Here is a 27,078-nt window from a genome sequence, read left to right as displayed (position 1 = left end):
GTTTGGAATGTTTAAAAACGAGTGGTGTTCAATTAGGAGGTTTTGCAGATGAAGGAAATTTGACAATTTTTAGATTATAAAACGTATTTTAATACTTTGGTTTCATCATTTTTGTAATAGTGATCAAGTTCACACAGTGGATCGGTTTTTTGTCCATTTTTTTCAAAGTAATTTAGAGAACTATGCAAGAGTGTGTTGGCTGTGGTTTGTATATTTGTACATGAATTTTCACAATGTACTACGAGATACTTTGTATGCTGTAGTAATTATTAAGTTTTGTATTGATTGTATTTTATTTGTGTTTCAGTCCTATGTTTAACCATACTGGAAATGCATATTCCATAGTAGGTCGTATATATGTTTTGTAGATTTTTATTATGTTGTCTGGTGAGGTTCCTTGGTTTTTGCCGGTTAGATTATTTGCATAACTTGTGCGTTTCCAGTTTTTTTTAAATATGTTATTTGCATGTTTCACCCATGTTAGTTTCGTATTGAAGGTTAAATCTAACAGGTTTGTTGTGGTCTGGAAAAGTGTTTCGCTCGTGTGTAATTTGGAAGGATCTCTTATGTTTTGTTTGTGAATGTAACTAATTGATTTTTGGTAAGTTTGGTTTAACACAATATTTCTGACAGTGTTCTTCTATATTATCTAACAACAGTTGTAGATTTGTCGCTGTTACGGATGGGGTGGGAGCACTTTTCCAGACCACAACATCGTCAGCGAATTGTGATGCATACTCCACGTTTGGGTGTTTTAAGGGCATATTGATGAACAGAATAGGGCTAATTACCCCTCCTTGGGGGACACCAACCTCTGGAATAAAGGAGAAGGTTCCCCTGATGAAATAATAATCAGTGATATCGAGAAAATCCACTTGTAGATAAATATATGTTAAAACGGCATCGTCAGGTTCAAAAGGATGACCGAAGAAGGTCGAAACGTTGTTCGCTCCTCAACGTAAAATATTTTCTCAACCCAAACGAGCCGTTTTTACATATATAAGGTTCCCCTGACATTTATTTTTCAACTTCTATCTTCCAGGAAGTTAGATAGCCAGGTGATCTGTGGTCTGTCTCTATATTTTCTAAATTCTGGTAATTTTCAAGTTATTTCTAAACAATTTGAGAGTCTATTACTAATTATTCTTTCGAGAATTTTTCCTACACAGCTGGCCAGGCTGATCGGGGAGTAATTGTTTGGTTTACTTGCTGGTTTTCCTTTTCTATGGAACACAAAGACTATTCCTTGCTTCAAAAAAACCGGGATGTATCCAGAACTGAGTGGTAAGTTAAAGATTGCTGTTATGTGTTCACACGGTCCCTGAACGCCTTTTTAAAAATGAGAATGGCTTGTATGTAGATTTTATTGTTAGGTTTACTTCCTTTCCTGTTATTTGTTTGATTGTTTTTGTAATTTCACGCAAAGCTACACGAGGGCTATCTGCGCTAGCCGTCCCTAATTCAGCAGTGTAAGACTAGAGGGAAAGCACTAGTCATCACTACTCACCGCCAACTCTTGGGCTACTCTTTTACCAAAGAATAGAGGGATTGATCGTCCCATTATAAAGCCCCATGACTGAAAGGGCGAGCATGTTTGGTGTGACGAGAATTCGAACCTGCGACGCACAGATCGCGAGTCAAACGTCTAAACCCACCTGGATAAATTGGTACATGCTCGCGCAAGTGTTGATTGTCATAGAAGCGCGCGCAGGTGCGTAAATTGGTTTTTGTACGCGCAAGTGCTGATTTTCGTACATGTGCGCGCAGGGGCATAAATTGTTGCATGTGCACACAAGTGCAAAAATAGTACAAGCACGCACAAGTCTTGATTTTTGTAGATGCGCGAACAGGTGTGAAAATAAGTATATGCTCACGCAAGTGTTGATTTTTGTAGCAGCGTGCGCATGTGCGAAAATTGGTACATGCTCTCGCAAGTGTTGATTTTGGTACATGTGCGCGCATACGTGTTTCAGATTTTGTTTTCTTTACTATTTTCATGTATGGATGATTGGAGTTGAGTCAGTGATTTCTTCTTTCATTCAACAGATATAGATATACAAGGATTAATTTGCTACTTGCTACATGTTTTAGTAACTGCTGATTTTGCAACAAGATATTCTGATTTTTCGATTGTTTGTGAATGGAGTTTTTCTCCTGCTACGTAACATAGATGAGCGTGTATCTGATTTTAAGAAAATAAATAATAATTTATTGTCTGCAGTATATTAATACGCAATGTGAAATAGTTTTATACATATGATTCTGTACGCTCTTTTATACGACAAAGTAACAGGTTAATATGAATTTTATAAATTAAACGTTTTTCAATCCGCTTTCTCTTCAGCGTCGAATAATTCCTGCAACCGATTTACGTTACATTTACAATGTAGGTGTGTCATACAAGGGTTCTAATGCAACATTAAAATGAAAGAACACATGAATTTATGTTGTAACTAGGGTTAACGTTTTCATACTTTATATAAAAAAATTTCGAAATAATAGTATTTAGAATGTGATTCATGTGGTAAAATTATCTTGTTGCTGCAATGTAAAAGCACTGAAATTATCTTGTTGCTGTAATGTGAAAGAACTGAATTTTTCATATTATAATCTTACCCTTCCTCTGAAACCATTATCTGGTCTGTTGTTTTCTAATTATAAACAAACTACAATTAATATTCCTTCATACTGCATATGTATACGAATCTTCTGGCATACCAATTCTCAGGAAGTTACACGAAATACAACTTTTGCCAGAAATAAAGTTACAATAATATTGTTCTAAAAACCATTCGGACAGTTGAATCAAGTTTTAATGCCAATACATACTTCAAATCTTTTCGTCAGATGAAGCCAAAACAAGCAATTCCAAACACCCAAGGAAACATGTTGACCTAATCTGATTTATTGTTGATTTCCTTTCTTTTGAATAGTCTAACAAAACGATTCAAGAGCTGTTTGCTCTATGAATTCCTTAACTTTGAATGGAAATACTATAGTGACAGCAGTCAATCAACAGTATCCACTGCCAATTGTAATTTACTATTGTTTGACTAAAGAATGAAATTTGACCTTACTCTTATAACACACCCATGATCCAAAAGTGTAGACCACTTTTTTTGTTGTTGTTGTTTATTTACATAGGTAGAAGAAATATTAAGAAATATCCACGAGAATAAATCGCCCCTCTTATGTGTCCCAAATATTCAAGTCTCTGGTGGTGGATTCAAGATTTGAAGCATATTTTCCTGACATACGATGAACTTTTCGTGTTTTTAGAATGAATATCTCAGTATGATTTGTGATTAACTGTATGCAGCTACTCCGAAGACGACAATACTTCCATACATCATACCTAAGATTTGAAGAAACTTTTGACATCTCCTTAACCACCAATTTCCATGATCTCAATCCTTTTTGATTCTGTTCATTGCAGACAAAATCCGTTGTTTGATTAACATCTTTGCTAGCCTGTACATACTAAAAAATAATTAGAAGCTTATAATAATTTTAAAGAAAGCAAAAACAATGAATCCGTATTATTTGCTGAAATATGTGAACACCATTGTACCAAGTCACGCACCTGCGAGGAATCTACAATTTTACTAACTTCGCGCTCATGAAAAAAATAAGCACTAGCGTGCGCATCTACCAAACAAGCGCCTGATCGCACATGTATGAAAATAAGCAAGTGCACGCGCATCTAGCAATTAACGTACTAGCACGCGCATGCACCAAAATAAGCTCCTTAACACACATGTACGAAGATAAACACTTGAGTGTGCATGTATTAAAATAAGCACATGCGTGCGCATGTACGAAAATGAGCACTTGTGGGCGCATGTACCAAAATAAACACCTGTGCTCCCATTTACCAATATAAGTAGATGCGCGCGGATAACGAAAAAAAGATCCTTGATGCGCATGTACCAAAGTAAGCTCCTTTGCGTGCTTCTGTCAATTCATGCACATGCGCTTACATGTACAAAAATTTAGAACCTGCACGCTTATGTACCAAAATACGTATCTGCGCGAGCATTTTCAAAATAAGCACTGAGAATGTTTCTTTTTTATTTTTATCACGCTTCAAAGTATTCAGTTATCTCATGAGGTTCCTGTTGGACTTGTGTAGCCATACACATGATGAAAACATCTTTACATCTGGCCTTCTTCCATGGTACTGCTCTTGCTGTGATGGAGACGTTACTCTCAGATAAGTAAAGCTCAAACAAATATTCTCAAGGCCAGATGGTTGGGCCATCTCGCATCTTCCTTTAATATTCCGTTTGACTTGACATTAGCAAAGTCTTGTTTAAAATGCTTTGTGGTTTGGTTCCTTTCCTCTCTTGACGTTCTTTGGTTTGATGTTTTTGTCTTCTCCATTATATTATGAACGATTTTTTGTTCCAGTCCTGCTTATATTATACATAATTTGTAATTTCTTCATCAACAGGTCTTACCTCTTATGCGGTATGTCGGTGTTGCATTTCTCCTGGAGAAAAGTTGTTTATGGATTATTGATCGTCATATCATTTTCTTATTTGTCTCGTGGCTCTCTCTACATTTATCTTCTGATAATGGGTATCTTGAAATTCCGTGTATTAGGATAAAATGTTTATCATTACTGTTTATCTTATCTGTGTAATGTCTGTTTTGGGATGGCAATCCCTGTTGTCCGTTCTCTCGCTTCTCGTTGGGTGTGGAACTCAAGGTTTTTAGCTCTCTACTTTCCTTGTTGTTTCCCATGTACTTGGACTCTTTTCTCCAGTATTTCCAGCTGTTCATCATTGTCAGAGAGGTTAGTGGTTTTGATGTTTTGTCATTGTAGCCTCATTCTCTTTATCATTTACTGGTCTCTCAACATTTTCACTAAACTGGGCAACATTATCTCTCTTGGGATTATATTTGGATTCGTGTCGCTTTGCATCATGTTGACCTGTACCTGTAGGTTTTCTGTTAGTGCATTATTCACAACATTTTACCTGTATGGAAGCATCTGTATCTTCATGGTACCAGTACGTCTGGGTGCTGCCCACTCTGTCACGCTCGTGTTGAGTCAATAATGAATCGTTTGGTTTTATCTCAGTGTAGGTTTTCTTTCAATTTTATTTTGTATTTCGTTTATTGCACTTACTTCTGTTCTTTAATATATTCCATTGATTGTGTCCAAGCACCTTGTGATAGGTGCTTGATTTAGCACATGCGCGCAGGTGCTAATATGGGTACATGTGCAAGCAAGTTATACATTTTCGTAATTATGCGTTCATGTGCATTAATTGAAAGATGAGCGCGCAGGTACTTATTTTGGGACATGCGCACGCAGGTTTTTATTTTGCTAGATGTGATCGTATGTGCTTATTTTGATATATGCGCCCAGAGGTCTCATTTTCGTACATGGGCAATCTTAACACGAACCTTGATGAACGGAGAAATAAGAGAAATAAGGTGTCAGGAAAAACCCACGTCTCATTCAACCTCACTGTAAAGTTTATCTGGAAGCAGTAAAATAGAAAGTTTGAACAAAGAAATGGACTGAGAACTAGCCTCACTTTCACTAGCGTAGTAGGGCGCCCTCTGAAGGCAAGACGAGGAACTGTGTCCCTCCCCACAGATTTCACAACACAAAGTACATTCGTCGCCATTATGCCCAAAGTCCATATACTTCTGGCATGGAAAATATCACAGGAACAGAAAAGATGCCTCTCACGACCAAAACGATGGAACATACCAGCGTAGTTTACCATTACCACATAACTACCAATCTTCACAAACTTTGGCACTCGACTCTTTGGAGTCTTCACATCAATATTCATGCAACGAGTACTTGTTCAAATGACTGGACGAGATAGATGTCACTCGTGTTCGATCTTCAACACGCGATCAAACTGAGTAAGTGTAACAGTTGCAAAGTCATGATGTATCTCAAATGGAGAAGAATAGAAAGTCATCCTCTTTATATTCAGACTGGCAGGTCTCATAGTGATGGACGGTTTATTGTGGGAAAAACAGCCACGTTCAAATAACTTCTGGAAAACGGCAGAGGAAGATAGTGTTGCAACATATCATGCAGAATCAAAGTGCTGCAGACGGTCCATAGCTTCACCATCATGAGCAATATACAGAGAGCTTATAGTAGTAGATTACAAAGTGTTCCTAATGAACGACACGTCTGACAAACCATGTCGCGCAAGGTAGGGGGGAGGCAGTACTCATTCCTGCCTTCCCCAGTAATAATCCAATGAAAATAGGTTTAGAGAAAAATACCTGGACATAAATGTGACAATATATAATTAAAAACCACTTTCAAGTCCAAAGAAGCCTAGAAAGTTCAACAAGGGGCATCGAGAGGTAGGTCAGGAGGGTAGGGGACAGTTATGTTCCCGGCCCCCTTTTTGAAGTCTTCATAAATTTGTGGTACATCCATAAGCGTATAATTTTTTTTTTCTGGTGGGTGGAAGCCAGATGTGTTGACAATTTACATTTTTTGAGGCAAAGCGATTTTCCGCAGTACCGCAATATTGCGTTAAGTACATTATTAAAATACGAATGCATTACTCTTTATCCCATATTTCCTCGGGCCCCAGGACTTTAATACCCCTGACCCCCCTCTTCAGGCCTCAGTCCAACACACACGATTATCAAATACCGCAGACACAATTCCAGGTTTGGCTCCAATGAAGAGTTGAAAAAAAGACGACCAGTATAGAACGCATTGCTTCGATTATTAAGAAACTGGAGTTATTAAAATGAAACATCAGTAACACAAACACAGATCATTCAGTTGATTGAATACTTCAACTGCCTAGTAGTTGCAACATTAATTTGAACATTTATTTATTGATAGAAAAATTATTTTGGAAGATATGTTCCTGCAATGAAATGTACCAAGGCCTTACGAACGAAAATTGTGTGCTTTCCCTAGCGACATAAAATTAAACTATTATGAAATACGGAAAGAATATATTTTTAGTTTCATTCTTAGTTTCAGGGCTTTAGTTTTCTTCTGATATCCCTAACGTCTTTCTTTTACAAAAATATTCTTTACCCTCTCCTCGTAATTTGAGGGTCGAGGGTTCGGATCCCCGTCGCACACACCAAAGATGCTCGCCCTTTCATCTATGGAGTCATTATAATGTGACTGATAGTTTTACTATTCGTTGGTAAAATAGTAGCACATGAGTTGGCGGTCAGTGGTGATTATTAGCTGCCTTTCCTTTAGTCTTACACTGCTATATTATGGACGGCTAGCCAAGATAGTCTTTGTGTAGCTTTACGCGAAATTAAAAAAAAAACAGCACAGAGTCATTAGAGGGTGAAGTCGAGGTCTGAACTGAATCAGAAACAGAAATACCAAAATAAAGATAGACTAACATTTTATTTCACTCACATACAATTAAATTCAATAAAAATAATTCAAATAAAACTAAAGAGAATCTAATTTTAATACAAAGGGTAAAATCACGTTTTTAACAAAAACTATAAATCGTTGGTTATTCGTAGAATTGCTATAAATGTATCCAAAAACAAAATATTAGGTGCAGTAAAAAGTACGTAAACAAGTAAAGTGATAGTGTAGATGGACAGTGTTTAAAACGATTTAAATCATAACGTTGATTAGCAAATTTATTTCGTTTTACATATACCTCATAGAAATTTTACGAATAACTACCATTTCATATGTTTTTATTTCCTATTTTACAAGTGTATGATCTCTAAAAAACAAACAGATGTAGTCATTACGTTTTATTTTACTCACTAGATAGCAGGTCACACACATTATCAGAGAAGATTTTCTACCTCTGTTTTGATCAAAATCACAAAACACAATTACTAAATCATTAAGAGGCTATCGAGTAATAACGACATCTGGTCTTGTTTCATAGCTGGAAGTGTTTGTTTGTTTGTTGTTAAGCGCAAAGTGTCGCAGTGCAGTATTTGTACTCTGTCCAGCACAAAAATCGAATAAAATAATATTTTAAACCTCAGATATAACGGTTAGCCTCCAGAGCTTTGCTTGAAAAAAATATAGGGTTATATGTTTTGTCCATTGACGGAGGTCTCTAATACCAAATTTTAAGTGCATAGCCATACCGCAATCCTCTAAGGGGTGGCATTTGATTGGCTAATTAAGCAAATTTCTAATGAACTTTCCACCGTATTTACTGAAGAGAACTTAACCTCGGATTTTGCGTTGTAAGTCTGTAATTTTACCACTGACCCACCAAGGGACCTTGTAAAGAATGTTTATTTGCAATACTTTCACAAAAAGAAAATCTTGAAAGAACATTTAATTTTTATCTGTTGTTATAAATAATAGTTGAATGCATGTATTATATTTCTCGCTGGATAGTAGAAAAATATGAGGTTTATAAGGCTAAAATCGTAGTTCCATTCCCATCGATGAACACAGAATAGATAGCCTATTGTATAGCTCTGCGATTACAAAGAAATAACTACAATAGTAGTAATAATAATACCACTATAATATATTCACGTGTTAACATGAATGTCTGGGCTACAGATTTCTCGTTTTAGTTGGTGCGACCTCTACGCCAAAGTATTTTTTTATTGTATTGTTGATATGCGTCTCAGAATAAAGGTCTTGGAGCCTATTTGCAGTTAGGAGTGAATTATCACAATGTACAGACAGTATGCCAAGAGTCCCTTTAGTGTCTGAAAAATATCCATAAACACCAGCAAATAGAAACTATTTTAAACACTCATGTTGTTGAGAACTACTGCAGGTAGGCGGCGCCAGTAAACACATCACGAAGCTTTTCTGTGGGGTAGGTGTATATATATCAGGCTTAGAAGGTGCGAGAGAGACTGCCGAATAAAGAATAACTATGGACGAACGTCATCGCAAGGGTAGGAAATCTAGTGTTCTGTGTCCACCACAACAGGTGATATACGAGTGAGGTTTATTAATCTCATGTCCTGGCCTTACATAAACTTTTAAAACAAATGATTTTCTTAATGTTAAGTAATTCCCCCAGTGCCATAATAGTACATCTGGGTATAATACCATACATGGGATTTTATGTTTTTTAACCTTTTTGTTCTCATTTCCTTCTACTTATTTGTTTCAACAAAACGTGAATTGAAGTACGTAGAAGTTTTGTTTTTTAAATTTTGCGCAAAGCTATTCGAGGGCTATCTGCGCTCGCCGTCCGTAATTGTGCAGTGTAAGAGTAGAGGGAAGGCAGCTAGCCCTCACCATCCACCACCAACTCTTGGGCTACTCTTTTACCAACGAACAGCGGGATTGACTGTCACATTTTTACGCCCACACAGCTGTAAGGGTTAGTATATTTGGTGCGACGGGGATTCGAACCCGTGGTTTACGAGTCGAACGCCTTAACCCACCTGGCCATGCCGGACCTTATAGAGATTTTCTTTTCAACTAAAGTAAGTTGATATGAGCCAGTAAGTTTCGTTTGAAAACATTTAGTTAAGTATAATGGTGAAAGTTTCTTATTCCTGTCATGAACTTGTACTTTGTGTTTAATAATTAATTTGTGACTTTACTGTTATCATGCAATACACTCCAGTACATGTAAAATGACTCTTTGACATCACATTTGTTTGGAACGAAAATTCACAAGCGTTTTTGTTGCTTTTTGTGGCATAGTTTATCATCTTACGGAAGATATTTCTTAGCGTAACAATGATTTTGAAGATAAATCCACTTGAAGATAAATTGTTCCTTGAGGAAACCAGTCTTCCCAGTAGCACGGTGGTATGTCTGCGGACTTAAAATGCTTGAAAACAAGTTTAGACACTAAATGTGGGCTAAACACAGATAGCCCCTTTCCGTAGCTTCTCAGTTAATAAGAAAGAACAAATTGAACTGTTCCCCCTCCAGTGGCAAATAACGAAAATCCTATAATACCAACTTCAACAACACTAAATTTTATCGCACTTTTAACAAATGGGTCTAATAAATAAAAGATATGTTTTCTTTTGATTTTTAGAATATTTGGAGGTCTGTGAAGGAGGAATGGTTCCTCGCTCTCCACCTTCTTCCCCCACTCAACCGTGTGGGCACACAATTAATGACCACATGCCAGGATCATACCGGATACTAGGCCATAGAAGTATAATACCACGCATACCCACATAGCTGTTGGGTTTGACCCCACTGATAACTTTAACCAAAAGAACGTCTTAATATACGATTTGCTACTAAATAACACAATGGTGTTAATTAAATTTATAGGCCAATTCCTGTTTCACAAACCTTTATAATTGTCTGAAGTTTCAAGTTGTTTGATAAAAATCATTTTACTTGTTTTATTATTTACTTCTTGTTATTAAAGTCAAGTTGTACATAAATTATTTATTAATTGAAAACACTATAAGGGTGAAATTATACAACTTAACTGCCCTGACATCTAGTGAAATGTTAAGTACATTCAGTAAATAAGATTAGTAATTCTAAGAACATGAGCTGTCAAATTATTGTGTGGATATTTGTTATTTATTTTATTTCTACAAATAACTTGAATAATATGATAAAAGTATAAAATTAATATATTTTAAATACCATTTTACGTTTATTTGTCTTTCTGAATTATTTACTGTAATATATGAAAAATGCTATTAAGCACAATCTACATTACGTAAACTAATTATGTAAAATCTTACTGGTTGAAGTATAATATTTATAATTGGTTAAAGATGTAATACTTAAGACATTTTACAATGTTCTTCATTGTGACCAACACTTGTTTTAAAAAGTACAGTTTTCTTTCATTGTTTCATGTTTAACTTTTTGGTGTAAGTAAGCAACATTGACCACGATATAATATTTCACATTGTTCGTATGTCATTTGAATAAATGGGAAGAGAAACATCGTGTTTTAATTAGTAGTTTTAAAATCTAAAACACATTATTATATTTGTGTTTTACTTTATTTTACTCATGAAATAATATTCAGTAGTGTAGATATGTCTCGTATACAATGATTTTTTAAAGATAAATTTAAGTATGGGATTTGATACAATTAGATTATGAAACATTAAAGTTCTTAATATAATTGTAAAATGATAAAATGATCCTGGATATATGACAAAAATATTCATCCCTGGACATTAATTACTAAAACAGTGATTTGTTTTGTTGTGTTTTTTTTTTAATTTTGCGCAAAGCTACATGAGGATGATCTGCGCTTGCCGTAGATAAGTGATGTCATCTCTTGTGTAACATCCAAAGTTATGTCGTAGATAAGTGATGTCATCTCTTGTGTAGCATTTAAAGTTATATTTATATAAATATATATTTAAAGTTATATATATAAGCACAATCTACATTACATAAACTAATTATGTAAAATCGTACTGGTTGAAGTATAATATTTATAATTGGTTAAAGATGTAATACTTAAGACATTTTACAATGTTCTTCATTGTGACCAACACTTGTTTTAAAAAGTACAGTTTTCTTTCATTGTTTCATGTTTAACTATATGGTGTAAGGAAGCAACATTGACCACGATATAATATTTCAGATTATATATCCAAAAACGGCTCGTTTGGGTTGAGAAAATATTTTACATAGAAGAGCGAAGAACGTTTCGACCTTCTTCGGTCATCGTCAGGTTCACAAAAAAAGAGGTAACTGACCGGAAGCTGACCACATGTTTGGAAGGGGTTGTGTAACTGAGTGTCGGAATGTAGAGGGCAGTGTTCGATGTTTGAATACAATCTATATTAATATTGGTATAAAGGCGTTCTTTTACACTGACAAACACCACACCAACATTATTTATAAAATACAATGTGATAACTGCCACGTCTTCTATATTGGAGAAACAAGTAGAAAAATGGAAACTAGATTCAAAGAACATAAAAAGTCAGCTTCACACGTTTTCGAACACTGCAAGTCAAATAAACACAACATAACCACAGAAAACACTCAAATACTAAATAAACAATAAAACATAAACAAACGCAAAATTAAAGAAACCTTACTTATACAACAACTTAATCCCAAAATGAACCAATATAAAAATACAACATTTCAAAGTCATCTTTCTCTACTAATAACCATACTGGGTGTCAAACATCAATAATTATTCTGTCCTTCGCTGGTACAGCAGTAAGTCTACGGATTTACAACGCTAAAATCAGGGGTTCGATTTCCCTCGGTGGACACAACAGATAGCCCGATGTGGCTTTGCCATAAGAAAACACACACACATAATTATTTTTCACTCACTATCCCGTGTCTCCGTTCATGAAGCTGATGGCAAGATATTTATTTATTCCGTTAGATCACGAGAATACATCTGAGGGGATCATAACTTTACATAATCTTCTGCAATATTAATAATATTTGTACGTCGTTGCTGGGGAAGCTGGTATCAGTTTCATAATTCCAACATATTTACTCAAAACAGACGTGATCACCTAGAAGATGAATTAGTGTTTTATTGTAACTAACTATTTGTAGCTACACTAAACGATAGAAGGAATAATAGATGAAGTAAACACAACTGGAACAAAAATACTATAATTCATTGTGTGTGTGATTGCCTAATAACGTTATTATAGACAGAACATAAAAAATGATTTTGTCTTATTTTAAATTGGCCCTCTACGTTTTGCTCAATACTGATTAAATTTCTGTGATTTACGATAATTTGATATAGTTGATTCATATTTAAATTAGGTGTTTTGAAGTAACTCAAAATTAATTCCCTCATCTTGAACCTTCGAAAAAATATCCAGTTCCAAATGAGATAGAAGATTTACTATTCTTTGTAAGTTTGTAAAACTTTTGTACATAAGTCATTATTTGTAATAACCGTTATTGTAAATTGTATTATTGTCTGAATATTAAAATATATATGTTTTGAGAAAGAAAATTGTGTGTATCAATCTTGTTAGCAAATACCAAAAATTGGATACGTATCGACATTTATTTAACTTCTAAATATAAATTATAAATTAATTCAGGTAACACGTAACATCACACATTTTCATTGATCATAACGAAACGTAAGCGAGGAAAGCAATTAATAAAAATGAAATGGGACACTGACGTTATAGACCCCAAGAAATTATTTGCCACATGTATAAACTGAAACTAACCCAAATTTCTTTGAGGTGTGATTTGATTGTTGTTAAGGTCAAAACTACACAATAGAGTGAATAGACTATCCGTATTATGCCAATCACAGGTATCGAAACCCGAATTTCAGCGTTATAAGCCTGCAAACTTACCGGTGAAAAACTGGAGCTATTTCTGAGATCAAAAGCCAACAAAATCTCATAACTTTACAAATATACACAAATATGTTGTTTTTAAAGGAAGATTATAAACTTATGAGATTAGTAACGTTGATTATATCCACAGATAATATAACTACTATTGTTATTATTTGTTTGATTTTCTACATTTTGTTAGGTTCAGTATATTTCATAGAAGAGAACTTATAAACTCATTTATAGAGATTACAAAGCGGAAGAGTTTTTGTTTTAGGTTCAGTATTTTGTTATCGAATATTATGTAGGTCAGGTTATAAAGCTAACCAGAATTTCAGGTTCATCATGTCGCTCTACTGACAACGTGAAGTTTGCCAAATATGTTCGCTCTTTCTGCCGTGGGGACGTCTTAAACCTGCAATCAATCCCACTATTTTTTGGTAAAAGAGTAGCTCAAGAGTTGGTGGCGGGTGGTAATGATTAGCTACCTTTCTTCTAGTCTTACACTGCTAAATTAAAGACGGCTAGCGCAGATAGCCCTCGTGTAGCTTTGCGCACAAATTTAGGCCCTGTACTCAGTAACCTTATTACATCATTGAACAGAATATATAAATATATACATGTTTTAAAAAATAACTTTAATGGTAGTCCATTGACAAAACTAGTTATTTTGTAGATTTTATAAGTAGAAAACAAACTTTTTGGATTGCCAATAATCATTGTGTCAATGGAAGCTCATTCAAATATTTTATCTGATGCACACTGATACATAGTTTAGTAAGATCTAGAAAATTATTTTCATACGCCCGAGTATTTGTTGATAACATTATTAATTTTGTTACTTGGTGCATAGAGCCCCTTCCCCCAGTGGAACAGCGATATGTCTGTAGACTTACAACGTTATAATCTAGATTTCGATACCCGTAGTGGTCAGATCATCTGTAGCTTTGTGCTTAACTTCAAACATATAGCGTGTCTATGGAGCGCTAACAAAGGCTGTTTTTCATACTATTTCCATGCCAGAATGGCTTTAAATTTAATGATTCTGAAAACACATTCATTGTCAAGCTAGCGTTCACGTTTTTGTGAAATTGTAATCGTTAATTCATCAGAACGCACCCGATCCGGCTTTCAGCCGTGGAGCCGTTATAATACGACGGTCAATCCCACTATTCGTTAGTAAAAAGAGTATCCCAAGAGTTGGCGGTGGATAGTGATGACTAGCTGCTTTCCCTCTGGTCTTACACTGCTAAATTACGGACGGCTAGCACAGATAGCCCTCGAGTAGCTTTGTGCGAAATTCGAAAACAAACAAACAATACAGTGGATGAATAATTGGTTGGGTCCCTTCACTCTAGTATTACTTGTCTGCTAGACTACTAATTAGTCCCTTACCTTCATATTTGGGGCTGGATTGCCAATTTCGGGAGGTAAGTTTATCTTACTTACCCCCAAATGGTTATATGTTATTATTTTGATTTCTTCTTCTTTACTTTAGAGAGCAGTCACTTTCCCACAATTGTTTACTGGTTGTAAAGGGTGATATAGATGTGGGACACCCACATCTCGCTCTCCTAATTTCAATTGATTTTGATTATTTTATTGCTCTTGAATTTCTTCATGTGAGACTGGCGAGTGAAGGTTAAAACTGACAGTCAGTGTTTCCAACCACAGTGTGGTTTCTACGTCATCAGTCAGTGTTTCCAACCACAATGTCGGTTCTACGTCATCAGTCAGTGTTTCCAACCACAATGTCGGTTCTACGTCATCAGTCAGTGTTTCCAACCACAATGTCGGTTCTACGTCATCAGTCAGTGTTTCCAACCACAATGTGGGTTCTACGTCATCAGTCAGTGTTTCCAACCAAAATATAGGTTCTACGTCATCAGTCAGTGTTTCCAGTCACCTTCCAAATCTAGAGTACAGTTTACATATCACATTATAGCCTGTATCCTGGGGATCCTTTTAATTGGTGCAGAGTCTTTGATTTTTGTTCGGATTTATTTTTGTGTTTATTACAAATATATGTTATACAATATATTAATTATAGAAATGTAAACTAATTTGTTATCGATAAGTGTTATACCTATGAAACGTTATAAATGCAAAACTCTGCCATGCAAATTAAATGTAGAACTGTTTGTTTATTTTTATTTAAAGTTAGCTACACAAATACACAATGGGCTATCTGTGGCTGCCCATCACGCTTACCTATACTTATTTTCTAGCATTATAAGTCCACAGAAATATAGAAGTGAAAGCCATTGAGTCATTGTTAAAGTAACACATATTAACATATACCTGCATAAAACATAGTGGAGTTTTAGACAAGTAAAAAAAAAATAGCGTATTTAAAAATGTAAAATATGCCATATATCTGAAGTCTTATTTTACAATACAGTAAAACTACATTTACTAAAATCATAGTGTGTTGTTGTTTTCAATCATAAGACATTTTTAAAGTGACTCTAAAAGCGAAAACTATAAATCTAGTGTTATAATATGAAAAGATCAATGTTGACACTTGTGGTGATGGCATCACTTCTAGCAGCTCGCCATCTGACATTAGTGACATGATCATATTATGCTGCCTGATGACATCCTCGTTTTTGGAAGAAACATGGGTTTTCATATTAAGTATTTGAAAAAAAAATGATATTAAATTTGGTTATTACTCCAACTTGTATATTAATTAATTTAATTTTGCATATCACATACATATCCATCACCTAATTAATTTATTAATATTTAATTAAAAAATATTACTTAGATATTAATTAAGAATTTGCACTTCACCATATATTAATCACATTATTAATTAATCTTTAATTAATAACTCTCCCCCAGTAACACCTCAAACACCCTCCCTCCTGGTATGTCCTTTGGCAGATAGTGCATGGCCAGCAAGATCTGCTTACATCTCTGATGATTCCTGGGCAATTAGCATAACTAGTGGATCTATCTGCTATTTTCTTTGCTCTTAGGTGTCCTTGCACAGTCAACTTGTGAATTTGTTCCATCAGTTGAGTCCTGTATTCTGTTGTTTTGATTTGCTGCACTTCCCCAGTATAATTTCTCTGTTTGATTTGGTACAGCAATTCCTTCTAATACTCTGCTCTATAAGTGCTTTACCCATTTGTCTTCTGCTCGATTTTTTTCTCATATTTTGTCACAAAGATTGTGCAGTGAAAAGTGTTTCTTTTACGCTTCCTTCAATTCCTGCAAACCTGTATTCGTGATATCACCTTTTGACCTTTGTAAGATCTTCGTGTTATGTTTGCTCTTATTTTCTTGAGTTCTATTGGTAACTGCCAGTGCTTCTTCCTTTATATATATATATACATGTTTTTCATACATATAGTCTTTGATAGGTCTGATATTGCACTCCCTTTTGTTTCTCTATTCTGTTGGTACCATCTCCTTTGTACCAATTTTCTCCCAGGTATTGTCCCAAAGTTTCTGCAATGGAGGGACTTTCACTTATGATTCCTTCAGTTCCTACATTCCTACATTCGGGATGTCCCCTTTTTGACACCTGTAAGGTCTTGTTGTCTTGCTTGCTCTTCTTTTCTTGACCACTAGTGGTGGCCACCAATGGTTCATCAATCTTCTTTCGGTCTAGTATCTGAGTTTCTACTAGCTGGTATGTTTTAAACAATTTGGTCAAATGTGGATGTTTTATACTGTTGTCTCCAGGTCTCCCACATAATATAATGCATTTATCTTTATTTTCTTATGGGTGATGGCTTTCAGCCGTGGAGCCGTTATAATACGACGGTCAATCCCACTATTCGTTAGTAAAAAGAGTAGCCCAAGAGTTGGCGGTGGGTGGTGATGACTAGCTGCCTTCCCTCTTGTCTTACACCACTAAATTAGGGACGGTTTTCTATATCCATAAAATATTAATTGCTAATTTGAAATCATTCTTTTCCCAACTTGTGTGTCTACAGTGAAGTTATAATCTATAAAGCTTCTGTAATAAATAATCATTTTCTTTGAAACAAACATGGATTTTTAAAGCGATAAAACAGACAACTTTTAAATACTCAGTAACTTTTTATTTTCTATTTACATATATTTTATTTTAATTTTTTTATCGATGTGTAGTTTGTGAAAATTCGGGACAAGAAAACATAAATCGAGTTCCACTGTCTCTTATTAGTGAAGAAAATCGTCCGATCGTAGAAGTTCTTCTGTTGTTGTCTTGCATCTGGCTTTCTAATTCGGTTAAACACTAGTCAAAAAATTCTTGTGGATCTAAATATGTTTCAGGAGCTTACGTTTCTCAATTTTTCTATCTACTCTAGTCCTCTGAACCTTCTGATTCTGATGATTTCCTTTCATGAAACAAATCTCGCAGTTCTTTAAAGTAAAGAGGTCTCTTTGATTTATATTTCGTAAATTTTTTGTGACGTCTCGAATGTGAAGGTACCTTCTTCCTTTCAGTTAGCAGAGTTTCCGATATATATGAGAATATTGGTTGATAATAATAAGGCTGTGTTGATATAAAATATTTGGCACGTGATCCTTCAAGACTCGTGATAATGTTTGTTATTTTACTTGAGGCATTACTATTTTGAATGTCCTTCCTATTGGTAAAAACATTCGCCTTTGTTTCTTTCTAAAAATAACAAGAATCAGGATAGGTTGATGTTAGTTATCATTATATAGAAATTACCTCTTGGAAATTAATACAATGAAACTACCGATAACTGGGCTACATAAAATTAGTGGATATCAATTAAAATATGTTTTCGAACAATACTTCTATTGAAATATCCAAATTTTGAGCAAACTGATCGACTCTCTATATTGATTTCTAACAAGTGAAAAGGGAAGGTAATGTTTATCTTATGCATATCGAAATATTTAAAACTTTACTTCGGGGAAAAACTCTGCAGAAAGTATGATATGTCTGCAGTACTAAACAGAACAAAATGTAAACAATTACTAACAAGCGTTATTAGAAATTTGAGAATTTCAAAAATAATCAAACTAAAACAGAAATTGAAATAAAAAAACGTTGGTACTAACAACTATACTTTTGAGAATGATAAATTGCGTGATGTGTATTTTAATTTAGTTGCTGCAATTATCGAGAATTTCACGCTACGTTGTTTTTGTTGGTTTTTTATCAGAAAACTTCAAAACGGACTATCTGTGTCTGCTCACCAAACAATTTTTTCACTTAAAACTAAAACCAAACACATTTTTACAGTTAAAACTATAACAAAACAACTTTTTACACGTAAAACTATAACAAAACATCTTTTTACACTTAAAACTAAAACCAAAGACCTTTTTACACTTAAAACTAAAACCAAACAACTTTTTACACGTAAAACTACAACAAAACAACTTTTTACACTTAAAACTCAAACCAAACACCTTTTACACTTTAATACCAGACTTTTAGAGTTATAAGTCTTCGTTCGTATTACTGGGCTCCACCAGATGTCCTTAATCTATGGGTGCCTTTGTATTTAAAATTCGAATATTTTAATATTTGTTTGGAAGCAGTTTAACGTCGAGATGGCGCTGTGAAATTCATCAATATCGATTTGAACGAAAGCGCAAAAAGAATACGAACACGACAATTCTGTTCCGATCTAAATCACAAAACTGATCCTAAACAATTCTGGACACACTTGAAAAGATTTACAAATACAGAAACAACAAACACAGTATATCCACCACTTGAACTGGATGGAGAAACAGCATACACTAACACAGAAAAAGCCGAGATATTTAAAAAACACCTAGAAAACACGTTCAAGACACATCATGAACCAGACATGAACAGATACTTCTTTAATACAATTACCAACTTTATTGATCACAACAGAAGCATTTTTACACCTAAATTTCCAGTCAACACTATTATACACCAAGAAAAAACAAAAGACTGAAGCACTCATCAACTGATTAAACATATCACTGTAACAGAAGTTGTAACTGCTATTAACAACACAAAAAACAAAGCCCCTGGTGAAGATGGTATTCAAGCTATCCTCCTAAAACACGGCACTCAGAGATTATATGAACTCCTAACAGCTTTATTTAATCTATCACTATCAGCAGGACATATCCCCGTTTCTTGGAAGGAAGCAATAATTTTAATGTTCCAGAAAGAAGGAAAGCCAGCGAATAAACCAAACAACTACCGCCCGATTAGCTTAACCAGTTGTATTGGCAAAGTATTAGAAAGAATAATTAGTAATCGTCTGTCAGTATACTAAGAAGAAAATTCAAAATTACCAGAAATTCAAAACGGATTTCGAAAGTACCGCCAAACTACAGACCACCTGATTCGACTTACAGAATCAATTACCGACAGCTTCAACAAAAATGAATGAACTGTAGCTTGCTTTCTCGACATTGAGAAAGCTTTTGACACAGTGTGGCATAATGGTTTACGTCATATATTACATGAAATGGCATTACCCCAGGAAACTATTCGCTGGCTGTCCAACTTCCTGGAAAACAGAATGTGCAAAGTAAATGTGAATGGGGCCCACTCAGGGTTCTTTTCACCCGAAGCAGGAGAACCGCAGGGAGGGGTTGTTAGCCCTATATTATTTATCATGTATGTGAGTAATATGTCTCTGTCGGACCTAAATTTAGGTTTTGCATCACAGTTCGCTGACGATGTGGCAGTCTGGAAAAGTGCCCCACTCCGTCAATAGCAGCAACGAACCTACAACCAATTATAAATAACATCGAAGAATACTGCCAGAAATACAGAATCAAAATCAATATTCCGAAAACCCAAGTGATACTATTCAGCAGACTGAACAAGCTGAAAAAAGATCCACCAAAGCTCTACATGAATGGATCACTTTTACTGACTGCCACATCTGCTAAATTTCTAGGTCTAACATACGACTCAAAATTAACGTGGTTACCGCACACTAAAAATATAATGAAACGAATCTGGAAAAGAGCAAACTATGCAAGAAGTCTTTCAGGTAAAAACCAAGGAACATCTCCAGGTAATATACTCAAAATCTACAAAACGTACATTAGACCCGTAATAGAATATGCATCACTGGATTAACATAGCACCCACACATTTACAGAATCTTCAACGAATACAAAATTCAGTTCTAACTTCGGCATATAAAGTACCACGAAGCACTTCATCCACATTTATGCACAAATATGCAAACATAGACACAATATCTGAAAGACTCTTGCATAATTCTCTAAAATATTTCAATAAGAATTGGCATAAGAATAACTTAATGTGTGATCTCGACAGATACCACGTACATGATGTAAATAGTCCTAATAACCTCTCCCCTTTTAACATGTATTTAAGAAATGTTACTCAAGCTAGCCACCTTGCACTAGACAATTAATTTTTTTTAATCTATTTATTTATTATTTTTATTTTATTTTATTTTATTATTTTTTATTACTATTATTGTTACTACAAGTAGTAGTAGCATTTCTCTATGGAGAAAAACAACAAGGAGAAAAATTACAAAAAAAATACTTTTCTTGTGCGTCCATGCATGGACTGTGCCCTGAAATGGGCCTGAGTACGATATTATTCTTTTTCTCAGGTCTTAAGCTTAAAAAAAAAAATCCTTACGTCAGACGCTATCAATGTTCGGGAGGGAGGAAGAGGTCTGATGTACCTGACCCTTCTGGGTATTTAATATCGATACCCTAATACCCACACGGTGAAACTCAAACACAACAATAATGATGCTTCATAAAAAGTAAAATAAAATACATTTTTAACTCTATGTGGTGCGTAAATGAGTCCAGTGTTTTTAATTAGAAAGTTTCTAGCTAGCATAAATGTAAACTTGTTCGATAATTTCTGCTGTTTAAAATCTTGGCATGACGAAAGGGGTGTTTGAACATCAGATAAGACACATCAAAGTTCTACAGTTATCCAAGCAAAGAAGATTTGGCTAATGCCGGTTTGTTAAACAGCAAAAGAAAATAAGCAAATATACATGTCCCGGCGTGGCCAGGTGGTTAAGGCGCTCGGCTCGTAATCCGAAGGTCGTGAGCTCGAATCCCCGTCACACAAGAGTTGGCGGTTGGTGGTGATGACTAGCTGCCTTCCCTCTAGTCTTACATTACTAAATTAGCAGTTGTAGTATATGAAGGGTGGAAGTCCTCACATTATACATCATACGTATATATGTCTCTCTACTACTAAATGGAATGAGTACAACCCAACTTTACGAGGTAATGACTCATAAACAGAGTCATGCAGTACAAATATGTAGAACAAACATTTATTAAAGGTTTAGAGACGGCTTGAATGGTAATGAAGAAAATATTATATACTAGTACTAGTCCTCTGGACGGAATTTACGTAACTTCATAATTAATGAAAAGTTATCTAACGACATGAATAATTGTCTCCCTTATATGTGACCAGATCAATGAAAACCATGAGATAAAATACTGATAAAACGCCTTCCTTTCCTCGTAGCGGGCTTAGAACCATAATTTGAAACAGCTTCTATCCAAGTGGAACGGTTTTAAAATGGTCATATTAGAAGCATCTTTCATATACTTTCCCAAATGTTAATACAGTAGAAAATATGTAATTTTTACAATTTTGTTGTTCATACATTTCACTTTATACTTTGAGTACATAGATTAACAATAATATCAGGTTATACTTTTGTTGCTAAGCGACATGGCATAAAGTTGTTGTTGTATACCTATAACAAGTCAAGATTCATCCGTAACTGTGTCAACAGCGCAATAACTGTGAAAACACATGACTCATAAACAGAGTCAATAGAGTACAACAATTTCGAAAATGTTTTGAGATGGCTGCAATGATAAAGAAGAAACCTGTATTATATGTATATATCTACACACAACGTCTCTAGAAGCTGTTATCAAGTATCCATTTAAAGCGACTACAATTTCCTTCTAAAAATCGATACCATTAAATTTAAACGTTTCTTATAAGGTGGAAGATTAGAGTGTAAAGTTTATAGCCTTAATCAGTGGTTGGATTCAAAAATTTTAAGAAGGGGTTCTCTCAAGGGAAGGCCTCAATAATAACGGGTTCTCTTACTTTTCCGGAAGTCTATACTGATACATCATTTGAAAAGGAAAGTAATGGAAAAAGTGCTTTAAAATCTTTTATTTATTTCATTTTAAAAATTTCCAAATAGTCAATTGATTGTCATCATATTTGTCCGTTTTTTTCTGTTTCACTCTATTATCATCTGCACTGTGATTATTGCGAAGCCATGTTTTAACAAAAGGAGTAGCATCCCATAAATCGAAAGGAAGGCCAATAAGATTAATCGTCAATAGGTTTCTGACATTTTCTACTGTGAGGCGGCTTCTTTTATCTGAGTATATAATATTCATTCTTGAAAACCCTCTTTCTGCCTCTGCAGAACTGATGGCAATCGTATTCATAATGGTTTTCGCCTTTTGTATACTCTCAGGAATTACAGGATTATTAAAATCTTTCAGGACATTTTCCACATAATCACGAAAATCATTAATGGGAATGTTGTGATGAAATATTTTACAGAAGCCATTCAACTTTTCTTCCGCAGCTTTCCATGGGACAACAATTTCCTGAATATTCCAAGTATTTGGTTCCAGCAAGTTCAGCAATTCATGAAGTTTGTTGTCAGCTTCCCGGTCATTGTTCTTGGATATTAAATGATCGCAGTCCATCAGCCTTTTTTTCATATTTTCGATTATTACATCAAGTAAATTGTTACGAGGAAGTCTAACAAATCTATTATTTTTGATAAAATGGATATCCTTAAATTCATCAGAAGAAATTCTATCGTCGATTTCTTTTCAAATGTTCCAATACCTTCTTTCAGTATTTCAAAAGCCTTAATAGATCTCTTTATCAGTTTCTCAGCTCTTGACAAGGTTAAACATCTAGCTTGAAGGGCATCAGAAAGTAAAGAAATTTCTGTCAGTATATCTATCATCAGTGCCAAGTCATGAAAGAAATATGTATTGCCAAGACGCGCAGCCATTCCTGAAAATTTCGTGTCACTAGAGAAATATCTGTACAATGCTGGATAAACACGCCATACAGCAAGTGCAGATCTCAAACTGCAAGCAGCCCATCTTGGTCCCAAAACTCTTCCTATCTTCAGAATTTGATGGCCAAGTTCTTCTGAAATTTTGAAAAGGTCCATTTGGTTTTTGTTTGATTGGTGAAAGATTGTGTAGATTTTATCCATGAATATTTTGAAGTGATTCACTTGTTCTACTTCTCTGACAGAATCATCCAAAATAAGTTGTAATCGATGATTTAGGCAATGCCAAATGATAATATTGGGAAATTGCTTTTAAATCGAGCGCCCACTCAGAATTACGGCCAAGCATTACGCTTGCCCCATCTGAACAGAAAGCAATCAAATTAGTTTTCAAATATTCATTATCGAATCCGGCACGGTGCAAACTGTTCAACAATGACGTGTATATTGTTTCTGCTCCTCGTCCATTCAATTCGACCAAATCCAAAAAAATAGTTGGAGATATATAGCAGTCTTCAATCTTTAAGAAAGTAACGAGTACGGGCTTACTGGATATGGTTGAACTTTCATCAATGATGACACAGATCTTTAATTTCTGTTCAATAATTTTTGTGAATACCTCTTTCCTTATCTCATTTGCAATGTGATCTGTTATTTTCACAGCAGTTTTCGAGAATGGAGTCCAATACCCAAATCTACTCCATTTTCATTTGAAGCTGAATCTCATCTTTGACATCAGAAAAGGGACGATTTCTTTTGCTAGACTGTAGATTGTATTAAAACTCTATTAGTAGAATCCACATACTTGCTGTTCAATTTGTCAATGCATTTCTCAATCGAATTATTAGCACGATCTTTTCGGTGCGTAATACAAATGCTGTGAGCTTTTGATGAAAAGTGTTTATTCATCTTCTTTCTTAGGGAAGCTTGTTGAATTTTTTATCTCTTCCAGAAGGTTGAACACTGCAAGTGACCCATTCTTGTGACATGTGAATTCCTTTCATGTTCACTAATTTAAAATAAAATTTGGAACATATATCACATCCAACATTTTACTACGAACAATCAACCCATCGTACTTTTCCTTGAAGTTCATATACTGTTCTATACTCCAGCAATCTGGAAGATCGAGTGTTTCAATTTCTTCACATTTACCTTCAGCGACATTCGCAGTACAACTTTCATTAGAATAATGCCGTAAAATTAACTTTGTTTCATCGTCATTTGCATCTTGCTTTAAAGGTTCGGTTCTAGGAACTTTACGAAAAAAGCTATCCATATCCTTTTGTCTCTTCATTTTAGGGTCCGACGTCCGAGCACTGAAATGAAAAGTATTTTTAAGACCTTCACTATAAAACTTATGTAAGGTCTTTATGTTAAATTACTTTCTTTTACAAAGTGAGGCGTAAATATTGAAACATAATTTAAAACTAAATTAGACTGATAGTTAAACAATACAGTTATAAATGGAATTAGACACAGAAAAGTTGAAAAGAAAATAATAAATTACCTTTCTTTGTTCCGAAATAAAAGATGTGCTACAGCTGAGTGAAACTGTAGTTTATAATTCCCGCCTTAGGACAATTTAATTGAACTTAATTGGGTTGAACTAATTAATTGAACTTTACGTATGGATTGAAAACACAATTTAAATAGAAATTCACTTACTTTATGATGCTTCCACGAAAAGTATTCGAGAATAAATGAGTCAAATTTCAAGGGACTTGATTATATACAAATGAAACGAGAAATCAATCATAGTTAGACCCTTCGTCCGTTAAAGTAAATACTGTTTCAAAGATGGCTAAAGACACGTCGAACATCGACTAACAACAGAAGCATTCTATTCGATGCCACGTCACACTAGCTGAATTGTGATTTGCCAGCCATCAGTCAGACAGCTAGCTACGCGCATTCCGAAAAAGCATTATGACGAGATGAATAAGCTGACAAAGTTGAGTGCTGAGCATAGATAATAGATAATGTAGATAGCCAGACTGACTTCCGCGTTGTGACCAAAATTCTATTGAGAAAGTTGATGATGGGGAAAATCGATAGAGTAAGTAACGCTTGCCACAAGCGGCTGCAACCGACATGTGTCTGCCCATGTGTTTCCTTCGTACTTACAAGTAAATCACTTGAATGTAGAATTCATTCTGTGGTCTTCACGTCATTCGTGCATCATCTGCGTCGTCTCCACTCTTATTTTTTATTGATTGAATAGAATGGCTAATGTAAATTCTGAACGAACCTCGAGGACAAATCGAAGAACGTGCAATGCGTTTAACTGCCGAAATTATCGTGTGAAGGGATCAGAAATTTCTTTTCACCGGTTTCCATCAGATCATGAATTACGTACAAAATGGATTTTAGCCACACGGCGGGAAAATTTTAATCCTTCCAAATCGGCTGTCCTCTGTTCGAAATATTTTGAGTCTGACTGCTTTATCGATTCAGATTGTTCTTTTTCTATATTATCGCGAAAAAGACTGCATGGAAACGCCGTTCCAAGCATTTTTGACTTCCCTGACCGTCTTCAGCAACCGCCTATCAAGAAAAGGTGCACCTCAACTTCAGCTGTAGGGATTAAGTCGTATTGAAAATTGCCTCTTGCGTATTTTCTTGTTAACGGAGTTTCTGGTAAATTTTTACATGAAGTTTTGCGAGAAGCAATAAACAAACTTTTTGAGGCTAGAGTGACCTGACCATTGTTTCAATCACACTTGTGACGTTCCCTCCTCAGATTCCCTGCCGGACGTGACTCTTTATTGTTCTCAAGGTCTCTGCGGAGAGCACACTCCTGTTCGCCGGTCAGTGCACAAGGACAAAAGCCTACGTCACCTCCGCAGTTATGGGGGTGTTGCGTAGCCCGCGCGCGGTTCACAGTGACCTTGTTCTTTGCCACTCTTTGGTATTCTTCGGTCTTCAGGCCCTTTCAGTGCCTTAATATAGTACGTCTTAATTTATTCAAACTAAGTGCTCTATTTCAGCTCTAAGTATGGAAATGATTAAATCTACTTATTACGTTGATGTGAAGACATGTAGGCCTACTATACGATCTTCTTTAACTTATGAATGGGGCTTAAACGAATGCACGCTTATGATGACTCGTGCATAAGCCGACATGACTGCAGCGCAAGCAAGCGAGTTACTTACTCTATCGATTTTCCCCCGTAGCGGGAATGGTAATAGGAAAACGGTCACACGCGCCGACATGCAAATTGGAGAAGTGTGGCTATCTACTTTATCTATTATCTGTGGTGCTGAGCTCCGGAGACAGTTTCCAGATAAGCCTTCTGTCACCCCACAACATCTGGGGAAAATTTGTCATGGAATGCTTTTCACTCTGAAGAAACTGCAAGCCGCCCCAGCCGACAGAAATCGGCCTGACGTGAAGGCTGAAAGGAAAGACTATGTCCTGTGGTTCATGGAGACGGCACTTCGCGCACCCCGTGTCATCTACATCGACGAGATGGGGTTCAACGTATGGACAATTAAGAAACTGACTGCATTCACTTGACGAACTTTGTCAATAATACGGTCTGTGATTTTCTCATTAAATCTTTCTTGTCGAAATGTGTGATGAAGTGTGACGCAATCAGTTTCCACGACATCAACAATTCGACGGTATAATTGAAGCCATCAACGGGTTCGCTAAGCTCAAAAATTTTTAAGAACGGGTTCGCGCAAACCCCTGCGAACCCCCTGAATCCCACCACTGGCCTTAATACATTATATTTATAACGGTGTCTAAACTTCATGCAGAACACCAGCATGAAAATGTATAGAAAGTAAGTAAACATATGTGACTGAAGGTATATTACATTCTTGTTATGTTCGTCTATTTGTGCTTTACCCACCAAGACTA

At 35.3% G+C, this 27,078-nt stretch overlaps 2 long non-coding RNA genes across 10 annotated transcripts in view; both read left to right on the top strand.

Moving 5' to 3' along the window:
• Positions 1-27,078, top strand: part of LOC143249062 (uncharacterized) — a 241,299-nt gene that overhangs the window by 168,017 nt on the left and 46,204 nt on the right. The gene's annotated exons all lie outside the window — the stretch shown is intronic.
• On the top strand, positions 8,753-10,948 carry LOC143249056 (uncharacterized). Of its 2 annotated transcripts, none has more exons than XR_013027421.1 (2): positions 8,753-8,868; positions 9,975-10,948. It is a non-coding gene; the product is annotated as an uncharacterized LOC143249056 (long non-coding RNA). The 2 variants fall into 2 exon arrangements; XR_013027420.1 differs by having other exon boundaries at positions 8,769-8,903; positions 9,975-10,947.

Source organism: Tachypleus tridentatus, chromosome 4 (assembly GCF_004210375.1).
Source record: "Tachypleus tridentatus isolate NWPU-2018 chromosome 4, ASM421037v1, whole genome shotgun sequence".
Classification (NCBI taxonomy): domain Eukaryota; kingdom Metazoa; phylum Arthropoda; class Merostomata; order Xiphosura; family Limulidae; genus Tachypleus; species Tachypleus tridentatus.
The sequence above is the reverse complement of the archived record's forward strand: the minus strand, read 5'-3'. Positions and strand labels throughout refer to the sequence as shown.